This window comes from Dendrobates tinctorius, unplaced genomic scaffold (genome assembly GCF_039654945.1).
Source record: "Dendrobates tinctorius isolate UK_male_01 unplaced genomic scaffold, ASM3965494v1 ptg000036l, whole genome shotgun sequence".
Taxonomy (NCBI): Eukaryota; Metazoa; Chordata; class Amphibia; order Anura; family Dendrobatidae; genus Dendrobates; species Dendrobates tinctorius.
This window is the reverse complement of record NW_027361704.1, coordinates 8,346,829-8,361,198: the sequence shown is the minus strand read 5'-3', so window position 1 is coordinate 8,361,198 and position 14,370 is coordinate 8,346,829. Positions and strand designations below refer to the sequence as shown.

The window sequence follows — 14,370 nt, the reverse complement described above, 5'->3', positions numbered from 1 at the left end:
AAATTCCCTAATAAATTCATTTTAAGGAAATAAAAACATTAAAAGTACACATATTTGGTATCGCCGCATCCGTAACAACCTGCCCTATAAAACTGTCCTATTAGTTAACCCTTTTAGCAAACCTCTTAAAAAATAAAAATAACAAACGAAGCAAAAAATAATGTTTTATTATCTTACTGCCGAACAAAAAGTGCAATAACGCGCGATCAAAAAGACGCATATAAATATCCATGGTACCGCTGAAAACGTCATCTTATCCCGCAAAAAACGAGCCACCACGCAGCATCATCAGAGAAAAAATAAAAAAGTTATAGCTCGCAGAATAAAGCGATGCAAAAATAATTATTTTTTATATAAAATTGTTTTTATTGCATAAAAGCGCCAAAATATAAAAAAAGACATAAATGAAGTATTGCTGTAACCATACTGACCCAAAGAATAAAACCGTTTTATCAATTTTATCGCACACGGAACTTTGTAAACCCACCACCCAAAAGAAATTCATGAAACGCTGTTTTTGTTCATTCTGCGTCCCAAAAATCGGAATAAAAAGCGATCAAAAAATGTCACGTGCCCGAACATGATACCAATAAATGCGTCAACTTGTCCCGCAAAAAATAAGACCTCGTATGACTCAGTGGGTGAAAAGATATGGAAAAATTATAGCTCTCAATATGTGGTGATGCCAAAACTATTTTTACAATAAAAAGCTTTCTTTAAGCGTGTGACAGCTGCCAAATATAAAAACCGCCATAAATAGTAAATCAAACCCCCCGTTATCACCCCCTTACTTAGGGAAAAATAATAAAATTAAAAAAATGTATTTATTTCCATTTTCCCATTAGGGTTAGGGTGAGGGCTAGGGTTAGGGCTAGGGTTAGGGCTAGGGCTAGGGTTAGGGTTAGGGCTAGGGGTGTGTTGGGGTTAGGGTTGGAGTTAGAATTGGGGGGTTTCCACTGTTTGGGCACATCAGGTGCTCTCCAAACGCAACATGGCATCTGATCTCAATTCCAGCCAATTCTGAGTTGAATAAGTCAAATGGTGCTCCTTCCCTTCCAAGCTCTGCCATGCGCCCAAACAGTGTTTTACCCCCACATATGAGCTATCAGCCTACTCAGGACAAATTGCAAATCAACTTTTGGGGTCCTATTTCTCCTGTTGCCCTTAGGAAAATAAAAAATTGGGGGCAAAAATATCATTTTTGTGGAAAATATATGATTTTTTTATTTTCACGCCTGGGCGTTATAAACTTCTGTGAAGCACTTGGGGGTTCAAAGTGCTTACCACCACACATCTAGATAAGTTCCGTGGGGGGTCTAGTTTCCAAAATTGGGTCACTTGTGGGGAGTTTCAATAGTTTAGGCACATCAGAGGCTCTCCAAACGCACATGACACAGACCATTCCATCAAAGTCTGCATTCCAAAACATCACTACTTCCCTTCCGAGCCCCGACGTGTGCCCATACAGTAGTTTTCTCCCACATATGAGGTATCAGCATACTCAGGAAAAATTGGACAACAACTTTTGGGGTCCAATTTCTCCTGGTACCCTTGGGAAAATAAAAAAATTGGGGACTAAATGATCATGTTTGTGGAAAACTACGATTTTTTTATTTTCACACCCGAGCATTATAAACTTGTGTGAACCCCTTGGGGGTTCAAAGTGCTCACCACGCATCTAGGTAAGTTCCTTAGGGGGTCTAGTTTCCAAAATGGTGTCATTTGTGGGGGGTTTCCACTGTTTAGGTACATCAGGGGCTCTCCAAAGGTAACATGACACCCGCAGACCATTCCATCAAATTCTGCATTCCAAAACATCACTACTTCCCTTCCGAGCCCCGACGTGTGCCTATACAGTAGTTTTCTCCCACATATGGGGTATCAGTGTACTCAGGACAAATTCATCAACAACTTTTGGGGTCCATTTTCTCCTGGTACCCTTGGGAAAATAAAAAAATTGGGGACTAAATTATCATGTTTGTGGAAAAAATACGATTTTTTTATTTTCATGCCCGGGCATTATAAACTTCTGTGAAGCCCTTGGGAGTTCAAAGTGCTCACCACACATCTAGATAAGTTCCTTAGGGGGTCTATGTTCCAAAATGGGGTCACTTGTGGGGGGATTCCACTGTTTAGGTACATTAGGGGCTTTCCAAACGCGACATGGTGTCCGATCTCAATTCCAGCCAAAAAAGTCAAATGGTGCTGCTTCCCTTCCGAGCTCTGCCATGCGCCCAAATAGTCGTTTACACCCACATATGGGGTATCAGCGTACTCAGGACAAATTGCACAATAACTTTTAGGGTCCTGTTACCTTGGGAAAATAAAAATTGGAGGTGAAAAGATCATTTTTGTGGAAAAAATATGATTTTTTAATTGCACCGCTGTACGTTATAAACTTCTGTGAAGCCCTTGTGGGTTCAAAGTTCTCACCACATATCTAGATAAGCTCCTTGGGAGGTCTAGTTTCCAAAATGGGGTCATTTGTGGGGGGTTTCCACTGTTTAGGTACATCAGGGGCTCTCCAGACGTGACATGGCATCCGATCTGAATTCCAGCCAATTTTGCATTGAAAAAGTCAAATGGCGCTCCTTCCCTTCTGAGCTCTGTCATGCGCCGAAACAGTGGTTCCCCCACACATATCAGGTATCAGTGTACTCAGAGCAAATTGCACAATATCTTTTCCAGTCCAATTTCTCCTTTTACACTTGGTAAAATAAAAAAATTGAACCTGAATTATTTTTTTTGTGAAAAAAAGTTAAATGTTCATTTTTTTTTTAAATATTCAAAAAATTCCTGTGAAGCACTTGAAGGGTTAATAAACTTCTTGAATGTGGTTTTGAGCACCTTAAGGGGTGCAGTTTTTAGAATGGTGTCACTTTTGCGTATTTTCTATCATATAGACCCCTCAAAGTGACTTCAAATGTGATGTGGTCCACAAAAATAAAATGGTGTTGCAAAAATGAGAACTCGCTGGTCAACTTTTAACCCTTATAACTTCCTAACAAAAAAAAATTTTGGTTCCAAAATTGTGCTGATGTAAAGTAAACATGTGGGAAATGTTAGTTATTAAGTTTTTTGTGTGCCGTACCTCTGTGATTTAAGGGCATAAAAATTCAAAGTTGGAAAATTGCAAAATTTTCAAAATTTTCGCTAAATTTCCATTTTTTTCACAAATAAACGCAAGTTATATGAATAAAGTTTTACCACTATCATGAAGTACAATATGTCGCGAGAAAACGGTGTCAGAATCACCGGGATCCATTGGAAGCGTTTCAGAGTTATTACCTCATAAAGGGACAGTGGTCAGAATTGTAAAAATTAGCCCGGTCATGAACATGCAAACCACCCTTGGGGGTTAAGGGGTTAAAACAGGGTTCCCCAACTCCAGTCCTCAAGGCCCACCAACACATCATGTTTTCAGGATTTCCTTAGTTTGCTCAGGTGATAATTGCTTCACCTGTGCAATACAAAGGAAATCCTGAAAACATGATCTGTTGGTGGGCCTTGAGGACTGGAGCAGGGGAACCCTGCCTTAAAAGACCTGATGGGGCAAAAGAGGAAAGGGGAAGCCAGAACCACTGTCTTCAGAGTCTGAAAGATTGGTGTAACTCGGAGGGGAGAGTTCGGACCCGGCGGAGTCATCCACCTCTTCCTCCTCCGATGAGGACACGGACGTAGGCCCTGCGTCCCAACTGAGGATACTAGAAGATAGGACCGTTGGCACAACCCTATAGTATTTTGTGGTGCACAAGTAGGATCCCAATCCGTGACTTGTAATATACAGAAACTTGGCACACACTGGTGAATTCTGATGCAGAAAGGTGATTTTGAATAAAGTACAGTACATACATACATTTGTAACATGGAAAAAAAGGAATATAGCGTATCAAGTGGTCACATTTGACGTTAAAGATCTGTACACATCCATTCCTCACATAGAGGGTATTCAGTCGGTACGGAGATTACTTGAAGTATCTAAATTTCATCCAGAACAAATTAACCTTTGCTGTGAACTACTATCCATAGTGTTAACAAAGAATTTTTTCCTTTTTGAGGATACGTACTATCTACAGACCAAGGGGACCGCGATGGGTTCCAACACTGCACCTCCATATGCTAATTGCTACGTAGCCCATTTTGAGGATTGTGTCATATATCGTGATGATCTCTTCCGCACTTACTCCATAGTGTGGAAGAGATACATCGACGATATCTTCTGTATCTGGGGCAGACCACTTGATACACTATATTCCTTTTTTTCCATGTTACAAATGTATGTATGTACTGTACTTTATTAAAAATCACCTTTCTGCATCAGAATTCACCAGTGTGTGCCAAGTTTCTGTATATTACAAGTCACGGATTGGGATCCTACTTGTGCACCACAAAATACTACAGGGTTGTGCCAACGGTCCTATCTTCTAAACGTTAACCCTTACGCTGAGCACACCCTCCTGGGCTATGTCATCGCTGACTTTCTCGTATAATGCAGAGGAGACATCTAACATTATAGCACAATCAACCTTGCCAAGTGATTTCCTCAGACTCCCTCCTAAGGAGACTAGGGGTCGTGATCTAGAGAGGACACTCAGACGCTGCACTAACCTTGAGTTACATTGTGTCACTCTCACGGAATACCTCAAAGTTCAGAGGATTCCTAGGGGATTGCGAGTCCCCTTACGTCCCAATCTTTTCAGTGATTCACATGACTTGTGCTCATGTTTTGAGCAAATTATTAATAAATGTTCTTTTGACCTTATCACCCTCACGTTAGAGCATCTGCATCTAGGAATCACCAAATGCAAGGAAGAAATTTCCAACATTGAAACACAGCTAGCATCCTCAACAATCACCGAGGAATTCAACAATTTAAAGACCAAGATCAACGGTATTATCGAACAACATCGACGGGATACAGAGACTAGGAAGAGGAACAAGTTTGTCCGTGACACAGAGGACTACGAACAAAATCGTGTTTACAAATGGCGAGAATCCTACAACTCCGGGAATTTCAACATTCACTCAAATTACAGGTCAGCCACAGACATTTCATCTTCAGGCTCAGACTACGAGAGACAGACGTCATCGAGTCATTTTTTAGGACAGAGACGCAGATCATCAAAAAGAAGAGGACCCGGAGGGGGAAGAGACCTACGCAGAAACATGGACTTTGGTCGCATAACACGGTCACAGGTAATGACCCACTAGTAGTCAATATTTCGTCAAAAAACTTAGGTATAGCTGAACACCGTATGTTACAAAGGGGTCTCTCCTTCTGTCCTAGTTACAAATACAATACATTCAATTTAGATATGGACCTACAAAGGTTCTACAGATCTTTAAGACTTAAACTACATTTCTCTAATACCAATGACACCAGAAACGAATATACACCACCACAAGCCTCTCTGATATCATCAGATAGCCTGGGCCTCAGAAATAAGAGCAATTATAGACCACCCATGGGTTCCCACGCCTTGGAGACTTTTATCTCGTTCATAGATGATACATTTCAGAGTTTGAGGGATGACATAAATAAAGGTAAGGTTCACTTTCCATCGAATTTCACTACACTTCACTTTCCATCGAATTTCACTACACTTGACCAACTTGCTCTCAAAACCCTACAAGATGACAAGGATATAATTATTAAACCAGCTGATAAGGGGGGAGCCATTGTTGTTCTTGATAAATCCATGTACTTGGATGAAATTTATCGCCAACTTAGTGACACATCGGTTTATGCACCGCTGTCGCATGACCCTACTAATGAAGTTAGACAACTAATCCAGGACACTCTATCAAAATATAAATCGAGTGGAGTGTTGGATGATAAAACCTGTGTCTATTTGACTAAACAATTTCCTATCACACCCGTTTTCTACATACTCCCTAAAATACATAAGAATCTGAACAACCCACCAGGCAGACCCATTGTGGCCTCCACCGAGTCTATTTTCTCCCCAATTTCTAAATATCTGGAAAAAATTCTGACACCTCTGGTGAAATTAACACCTTCCTTTTTATTGGACACAGGGACTTTTCTTGATATCATTCATAATTTAGGCCCTATCCCACAGGAGGCCTTTCTAGTCACATTTGACGTTAAAGATCTGTACACATCCATTCCTCACATAGAGGGTATTCAGTCGGTACGGAGATTACTTGAAGTATCTATATTTCATCCAGAACAAATTAACCTTTGCTGTGAACTACTATCCATAGTGTTAACAAAGAATTTTTTCCTTTTTGAGGATACGTACTATCTACAGACCAATTGGACCGCGATGGGTTCCAACACTGCACCTCCATATGCTAATTGCTACGTAGCCCATTTTGAGGATTGTGTCATATATCGTGATCATCTCTTCCGCACTTACTCCATAGTGTGGAAGAGATACATCGACGATATCTTCTGTATCTGGGGCGGACCACTTGATACACTATATTCCTTTTTTTCCATTTTACAAATGTATGTATGCACTGTACTTTATTAAAAATCACCTTTCTGCATCAGAATTCACCAGTGTGTGCCAACTGAGGATACAGACAGATTGGTTAGAGCTGTAAGGTCCACTATGAGCATTTCTGATCCCAAGTCAACCAAGACAGTATAGGACTTTATGTTTGTGGGCTTGGGTCAGAGAAAGAGGCGTTGCTTTCCGGTTAATGAAAACATCAAGATGCTCATTAACAAGGAATGGAAGAAGCCAGAAAGGAAAGAGCCCCTACCATCTTCTTCGAAAAGGAGACATCCTTTTGATGAGGAAGAGGCAGGCATATGGGAGAAGAACCCAAAAATTGATGCCGCAGTGGCTAAATCAGTTAAAACATCCATGTTGCCCTTCGAAGATCTAGGGACTCTAAGAGATCCTTTAGACAAGAAGTCCGAAACCTTCCTAAAGCAAGCCTTCCGTGGGTTCATTAAAACCGGAGATAGCTGCAACCTGCACAGCAAGATCAATGATGGTGTGGTTACAACAGCTAGGCGACCATCTGAGAGACAATACCCCAAGGGAAGAGATTCTGGCAGATCTTCCACTGTTGCAGGGAGCAGCTTCCTTTTTGGCAGATGCCTCGGCTGACTCAGTTAGGTTAGCAGCAAGATCAGCAAACCTCTCTAATGCTGCCTGTAGAGCGCTATGGCTCCAAAGATGGCCAGGGGGATGCTCAGTCCAAGACTAGGCTATGTGCTATTCTGTGTGAGGGCAAATAACTTTTTGGTTAAGCTTTGGACGATATTCTTGGTAAGACAGCAGACAAGAAGAAGGGCTTCCCTAGTGTATCACATCCTCAGTTTAAAAGTTCCTTTCGGAAGAAAAAATATAACTGGAGTATACCACCCAAGGAACGAGGTGACTGGAGAGATAAGAAGCCAAAAAGCAAGGTTTTCATGTTTGGCGGTTCCTCATCGAGGAGCTAGAATTTCTCCAAGTGATGTGCAGTGCCAGGTAGGAGGAAGGCTGTCCCACTTCCAAACTGCCTGGGAAAGAATCTCAGACAATGCCTGGGTGCTCAGTATAATAAAATTGGGGCTGAGACTGGAGTTCACATCTATCCCCAGGCACAGCTTCAGGATCTCATCCCCCAGATCCTGGAAGGAAAAACAGGTCCTGAAAGTGGAGGTGTTTCTTTTGCTTGAAAAGTGGGTGCTAGTGGGGGTATCCGTTCAGCAGCAGGGAAGGGGATTTTATTCTCCCATGTTTCTGATAAAGAAGCCAGATCTGTCATTCAGGACTATCATCAATCTGAAAGGCCTCAACAGGTTCCTGGTCTACAGACCATTCAAAATGGAGTCAATAAAGACAGCAATCAAGATCTTGTTCCCGGGCTGTTATATGAGTGTCTTGAATTTAAAGGACGCATATTACCATGTTCCCATTCATCAGGAAGACCAGCAATTCCCAAGGGTAGCGGTATATTTAAAAGGACAACTCAGACATTTTCAGAACAGAGCGCTGCCCTTTAGTCTGTGCATGGCCCCGAGAATCTTCACCAAGATTGTTCTGGAAGTGACGTCACATTTACGGGAAAAGAACGTGCTAGTTGTATCATATCTGGATGATTTTTTAGTGATTGGCACAACAGAACACAAATGCAGTACTCAACTAAATTACATCTGAAACACTATGTCCAACCTTGGTTTTATGATAAATATCAAAAAGTCGAGGCTGCAGTCCCTGAAGGTTCAACCCTTCTTGGGGATTATTTTGGACTCAGAGAAACAGGTCTGTCTCCTACCAGAGGAAAAGAAGGACAAGATTATAGCCCTAGTGTCAGCAGTTTTGACCAACCCGATCATGTTTCTGAGGAAAGCCATGTCTTTTCTAGGATCAATGACATCATGCATTCCAGCAATACAGTGGGCCCAATGTCATCACAGGGTCTTTCAGCAGGATGTCCTAGAAGGGGAAAGGAAGCTGGTTGGACTTCTGGAGGGGAAGATTATGCTTTCCCAGGAAGCAGTAGACACCATGGTCTGGTGGCTGGATCCAGGAAATCTATCGTGTGGCGTTCCATGGTCCCTCCCAATATTAGATGTGATAATGACAGACGCAAGCGTGGAGGAATGGGGGATTACAGAGACCATATAATTCAGGGAATCTGGTCAGAAACAGAAGCAGACGGTTCCTTAAACTACAGGGAACTGCTAGCAATAAAAAACACAGTCATAGAGTTCCTTCCCCGTTTAGAAGGGAGCCATGTTTGAATTTTGTTGGATAATCAAACTTCTGTAGCCTATATCAGTCACCAGGGGGGAACAAGATCGCGGCCCCTAATATGGCTAGCTCAGGAAATTCTCCAGGTGATGGAGGAACATCAGCTACAGATATCGGCTCTACACATAAAGAGGAAAGAGAACGAGGAAGCAGACTTCCTCAGCCGGACAACCTTGAAACAGGGGGAATGGGAGCTGGATCCATCTATCTTTTAGCAGTGAATTTTTTGGGGCAGCCATAGATAGATCTATTTACCATCAGAAAGAACAGGAAGACAAAGAGATGCACTACACAGATCCCTTGGGATGTCCGACTGGCCTATGCCTTTGTGGCGCCCCTGAGGGTTCAGTTGCCACAGAGATACTGCACCTCCTCCTGAGGTGTGGTACCCCACCATCCAGGTGAGTTGGAGGCTCCTAACCACGCTCCAACACTCGCATCCCACACAACACAGTAGTTCAGCAAAGCCACATTACGGCTCCCTGCTTGGAGTGTAGCAGAGCACCTTAGGTGGCTCCCTACTTGGAACACTAAACATGCTGGGACACGGGTGGAGTTTAGAATACATAAAAGAGTGGGAAGGTTTAGAATTTCAGTGAGTTCAAGGTCAGTGAGTGAGGAGAGAAGATCCCTGGGAGAGGGATGGAGGAAGGAGGTGCTGCAGCAGATCTCAGTGACCTGGGTCTGCTGGCACGGGAAAGGAAAGAAAGAGAAAGACATTGAACAGAAACCTGATCTTCCATAAGAAAGAAAGACTAGTACGGAACGTAGGAGTAAAAGGGAACAGAAGACGTGGGTTAGAGGAAGAACCCTGCCTAGAAGTTCTAAGCGCAAGGCCGGGGCCCAGTCCCCGAGGTTGTACGGACACTAATGGTTCTGCAGCAGACACCGGTGGAGTAGTGGGCTGTAAATGCACTACTCCCATCTTAGACTTGGGGCACAACAGCAACATTGATAGTGAGCCGGGACTCAGGAGTAAGGAGTCCCTGAAGCAGGCTACAGCTGTCTGCCGTGCAAGTAGAGTTCTTGGGAACATCTGTCAGGAGGAACTCCAGTGTAACTCAATACTAGGAGATCATCACACTTAAAGGCGCTATAGAGGACACGTTTAGAAAGGCACATGTTGGCGGAGAGTTGGAAGGGAGCGTCCTATCTTGCCTGGAGGTCGACTGAGTCCCTGACCCGGAGGACACAGCACAGAGACAGGCACCTGTGCGTGTACTACAGACTGTGAGTAAAGCTTTGGAACTACAAGCCCTGGTGTCCTCCATTCATTCCTGCGCCTACACACCTGGTACCGCTACATCTGGGTACTAGCTTCTACACTGCCTGCGCCTCTCAGCTACCCCTACATCTACACTGCCCTGGGACTACAGCTCTACCTGTGGGGAGCTTCACCATCTTGGCTGCAACACACCACCAGTCCCAGAGGATCTGCATGCAGCGTCGGCTTAACATCTCCCTTGCCGAACACCACAGGTGGCGTCACGAACTATTCATCAATTCTATTTCATTGTTCTTTCACCTCCTTTTGCCATGGAGCCACCGGGCCATGGACCGGGTCACAGCTTCCGTGACAACTCCCACTGAGATCAACGCCCTGGTCGGGCGCTCCATATTTCCCCCATTAATATTGATCCCGACAGTTCTGAGGAAAATTCGGGAGGAGGCAGTGGATGTCATCCTCATTGCTCCTTTCTGGCCCAAGAGACCATGGTTCTTTTGGAAGAGGAGAATGTCCTTGGCATATCCCTGGATTCTCCTGGATGTTCCAGGTCTCCTCAGGCAGGGCCCAGTGTCACATCCTCAGAGGTCAGGTCTTTGTTTCACGGCCTGGATTTTGAGATGGCGCTGCTAACACAGAGGGGGTTTTCTCCAGCCTTGGTAGCTACTCTGATGCAGAGTAGAACGCCCATAACAACTAGGATTTTTGGCAGAATATGGGCTAAATTTTTGGCTTTCCCAGAGCAGTCTGATGGGCGGTGCAGGTATCTGCCTTAGGAGCCCTTTACAACTATATCCTGGCGGCAGATCGGTGGGTGGTCAGGTTCAATTAAGCCTGCCAGAGGTCTTAAAAAATTCTTTAGTAGAGATTCTATGTGATTAATGCTTAACATGTTAAGCATGTTAGTTATTTTACCAGTTTAATATGTTATTGTGTTTCTGCTGTTTGATCCCAGGGCGAGCTACCCTCTATGGAAAGCGGGCTTCCACTAAGGGGATCTACATTCCGCTAGACGGGTGTGGAATTTGATACTTCCCCCTATCAGTCCTTTTCTTTGAGGACTTTCTTTGTGGTTGGGAAAGTCTCCCATCCGATTGTTTTTATTTTTATTTTCTTTCCTTTCCTGCTTCCCCCTCCCCCCTTTTTTTAATGGAATTTTCCTCTTTTACCGGTCTTTTCTCAAACCCTATTTCTGGTCCGTGAAATGAACTCAGTCAAATTCTGTTCACTGAATGTTAGAGGTCCTAATATCCCTCAGAAGCGTTCTCAGATTCTTTACTCTATGCATAAACAAAAAGTCAAAATTCTTATGTTACAAGAAACACACTTTAAATCTGATCATGTTCCTAAGTTAAAAGATAGGTACTTCAACACCTTGTTCCATAGCACAAATCCTGAATCAAAGTCCAAAGGTGTCTCCATTGCAGTCCTTAAGTCATTAGCATTTTCTCTTATTGATACACATGTAGACATAGAGGGTAGATATGTATTTCTCAAGATAAAAATTGCAGACTCAATATACACAATTGCTAACTGGTATCTTCCTAATAAGGGCCAGATTCCAGCATGCCGTGCGTTCCTAACCTCACTTTCTAATTTCGCAGAAGGTACACTGATCGCAGGTGGAGATTTCTATTTTACAATGAACCCAAAGGTAGACTCTTCTTCTGGGAGGGAAACTGTTTCGGTGAGACAGTTGCGTTCTCTTAAAAGGGTTCTCCATGCCCTCCGACTGACAGATGTTTGGCGGATAATGAATCCTCAGGGGAAGCATTACACATATTATTCTCATATACATAATTCTTATAGCCGCATCGACCTCTTTCTCTTTCTGCTTTGTCCTGGCAACCCAAGGCCACAATCGGAGACATTCTGTGGTCGGACCACATTCCGATTTTTCTGTCCTTGTCTCTGCCATCTCTGGTCCAACGTTCTTGGACTTGGAGATTGAATGATAAACTTATCAAGGATATTTTATGTGCTTCAGAGCTGAAAGAGTCTATTGACTCCTTTTTCCAAATACATGCCTCTAACCAAACTTCAGCTCCCATGCAATGGCAAAGTTTGAAATGCGTTATGAGAGGGATTCTGATAAAGCATGGTTCTAGGTTAAAGAGCTCAGAAAGTGGATGAATTATTACAGCAAATTCATTCCCTTGAAATTTCACACAAACTCTATCTGCTTCCACGCTTGCTGACTTGACAAAAAAAAATAATGAATTAAGAGAAATTTTAGATAAAAAACATTTTCAATCCATGGAAAAATCTAAACGTTTTTTCTATGACCTATCGGACAGGTGCGGGAGACCATTATCCAGACTGCTCCACCCACGTGCGTCGGCTAACATAGTAACATAGTTTTGAAGGCTGAAGGAAGACCTTATGTCCATCTAGTTCAGCCTATTTTTAGTGCAGCTGTTCTGCATTGTTGATCCTGAGGAAGGCAAAAAACCCACAGAGTAGAAGCCAATTTTCTCCATAGGGAAAAAAATTCCTTCCCCTAAGCTGGGTCAACCATCTACTTATAATATTCTGCTATTCGTAACCTTCTATACTGTTACTCACAAGAAAAGCATCCATTTCTTTCTTAAATTCATTCAGTGAGTTGGCCATCACCACTTCCTCGGGAAGAGAATTCCAGAGCCTCACTGCTCTTACCGTGGAGAACCCTCTTCTATGCTGGTGCAGAAATTGTCTTTCCTCCAAACGAAGAGAATGCCCCATTGTTCTTGTCACAGTCCTTGGTACAAACAGTTCATTGGAGAGATCTCTGTATTGCCATCTGATATACTTGTACATATATATTAGTTCTCCCCTAAGTCTTCTCTTTTCTAGAGTAAATAGACCTAATTTTGATAACCTTTCTGGGTATTGTAGTGAACCAACTCCATTTATCATTTTAGTAACCCGCCTTTGAACCCTTTCAAGTTCGGTAATGTCTTTCTTGAGCACCGGCGTCCAAAATTGCACACAATACTCCAAGTGTGGTCTGACGAGTGATTTGTACAGAGAGAGAATTATGTTTTCATCTCGTGTCCCCAGACCTCTTCTAATGCATCCCATTTGCTTTGGTGGCAGCTGCCTGACACTGGGCTCTCCAATTTAGCTTCTTATTGACTAAGATGCCTGTATTGTAAGGGTTTCCAATGGATTGTAATGAATAAGAAAATGCTCACACAAGAATTGAATTACTAAATTGATTTACTTCATAAATGATAAGATTAAATAATAAACAATATAAAACTATAAATACAAATGCATTAATCAGAAACAAGCATTATTCATACGTTACATTATTCAGATAGACGTCGACCACTCATCCTCCAGGAGTCAAGAGAGAAACATACAAGGAAAAGGGGGAGTGACAGTACAGACAATGAATTTAAGACTGACCTAAAGTTAGATGACTGATAATATACTGGGAGGTTGACAAGATAAATAGATGACTTATTTGTACTAAGTGTTTGTCTTTGTCACTGTATGTGCTTTGTGTATTTGTCATGGATATCCCTTGGTAAAATTGGTTCACAGCCAAAGAAAAAATCCACGTGGTATTTTTATTTTTACTTTTTATTTGGTATATTTTTATTTTTTATGAGCTCATTTTTTGAATTTTAATGGTACTGTGCTTAGCATTCTTGTTTTTTAAAGGAATTGTTTTTTTTTCTCTTTTCAGTCCAGTACATGTTGGATTGGGGGGTGGGGGGTGTATTTAACCTTATGTTTGCAGGAGTAAAAGAAGAAACCTTGACCATTTAATTAACATGTAAATACAGTGCACAGTAGAATAGTTCATTTCTGCAGTAGTGAAAAAGGAGTCCATCTACCTAATATAAGATGATATTTTATTACTTATTTTTGAGTTTTAACTTTTTTTATTTTTTGGGAGCTCCCGTGCAAATTGGGTTTTGAAGAACATATATGTTAAATGATTTCAATGAATGCTAGTTTGTTAATGTCAGTCTTTTGTTCTCGATATAGCTTTGTTCACCTACACCTGAGTCATACAATGCAAATGTGTGGTACTGGTTACCCAAAGTGTGTGTTTGTCTATATGTAAATGAGAATCTCTCCTGCTTACTGAATGAATGCATTAGGTGAAGCCAGAGTGTGTGTTGATGTAATGTGTATATTATTATGTAAAAATAATAATTTGCTAGAATTGGGTTAATAGCAAATTGGTTTGGGTTCTGTTTTCCTTAACATGCAATTGTACTGATTCTGACTAGTAGTAACATTATTTTGTGATCTCCATGAACATGATTGTACTGGTAATTATGATCATCGTTATTATGCAAATGTGATTGACATGAATTTGATGTGTTTGATAACTGGTATCTGATATTTTGATATTATGATTTATTTCAGTGTATAAGTCTATACACATATGATATATTTTATGTAGTAGTTATTATCTAGAGT

The 14,370-nt window shown here is 41.9% G+C and overlaps 1 long non-coding RNA gene across 1 annotated transcript in view; it reads left to right on the top strand.

Moving 5' to 3' along the window:
• The window catches only part of LOC141087949 (uncharacterized), a 30,814-nt gene that overhangs the window by 10,750 nt on the left and 5,694 nt on the right, over positions 1 to 14,370 (top strand). Inside the window, exon 2 of the long non-coding RNA XR_012231771.1 lies at positions 4,778 to 5,196. This is a non-coding gene — a long non-coding RNA (uncharacterized lncRNA). The remainder of the gene's footprint in view (positions 1 to 4,777; positions 5,197 to 14,370) is intronic.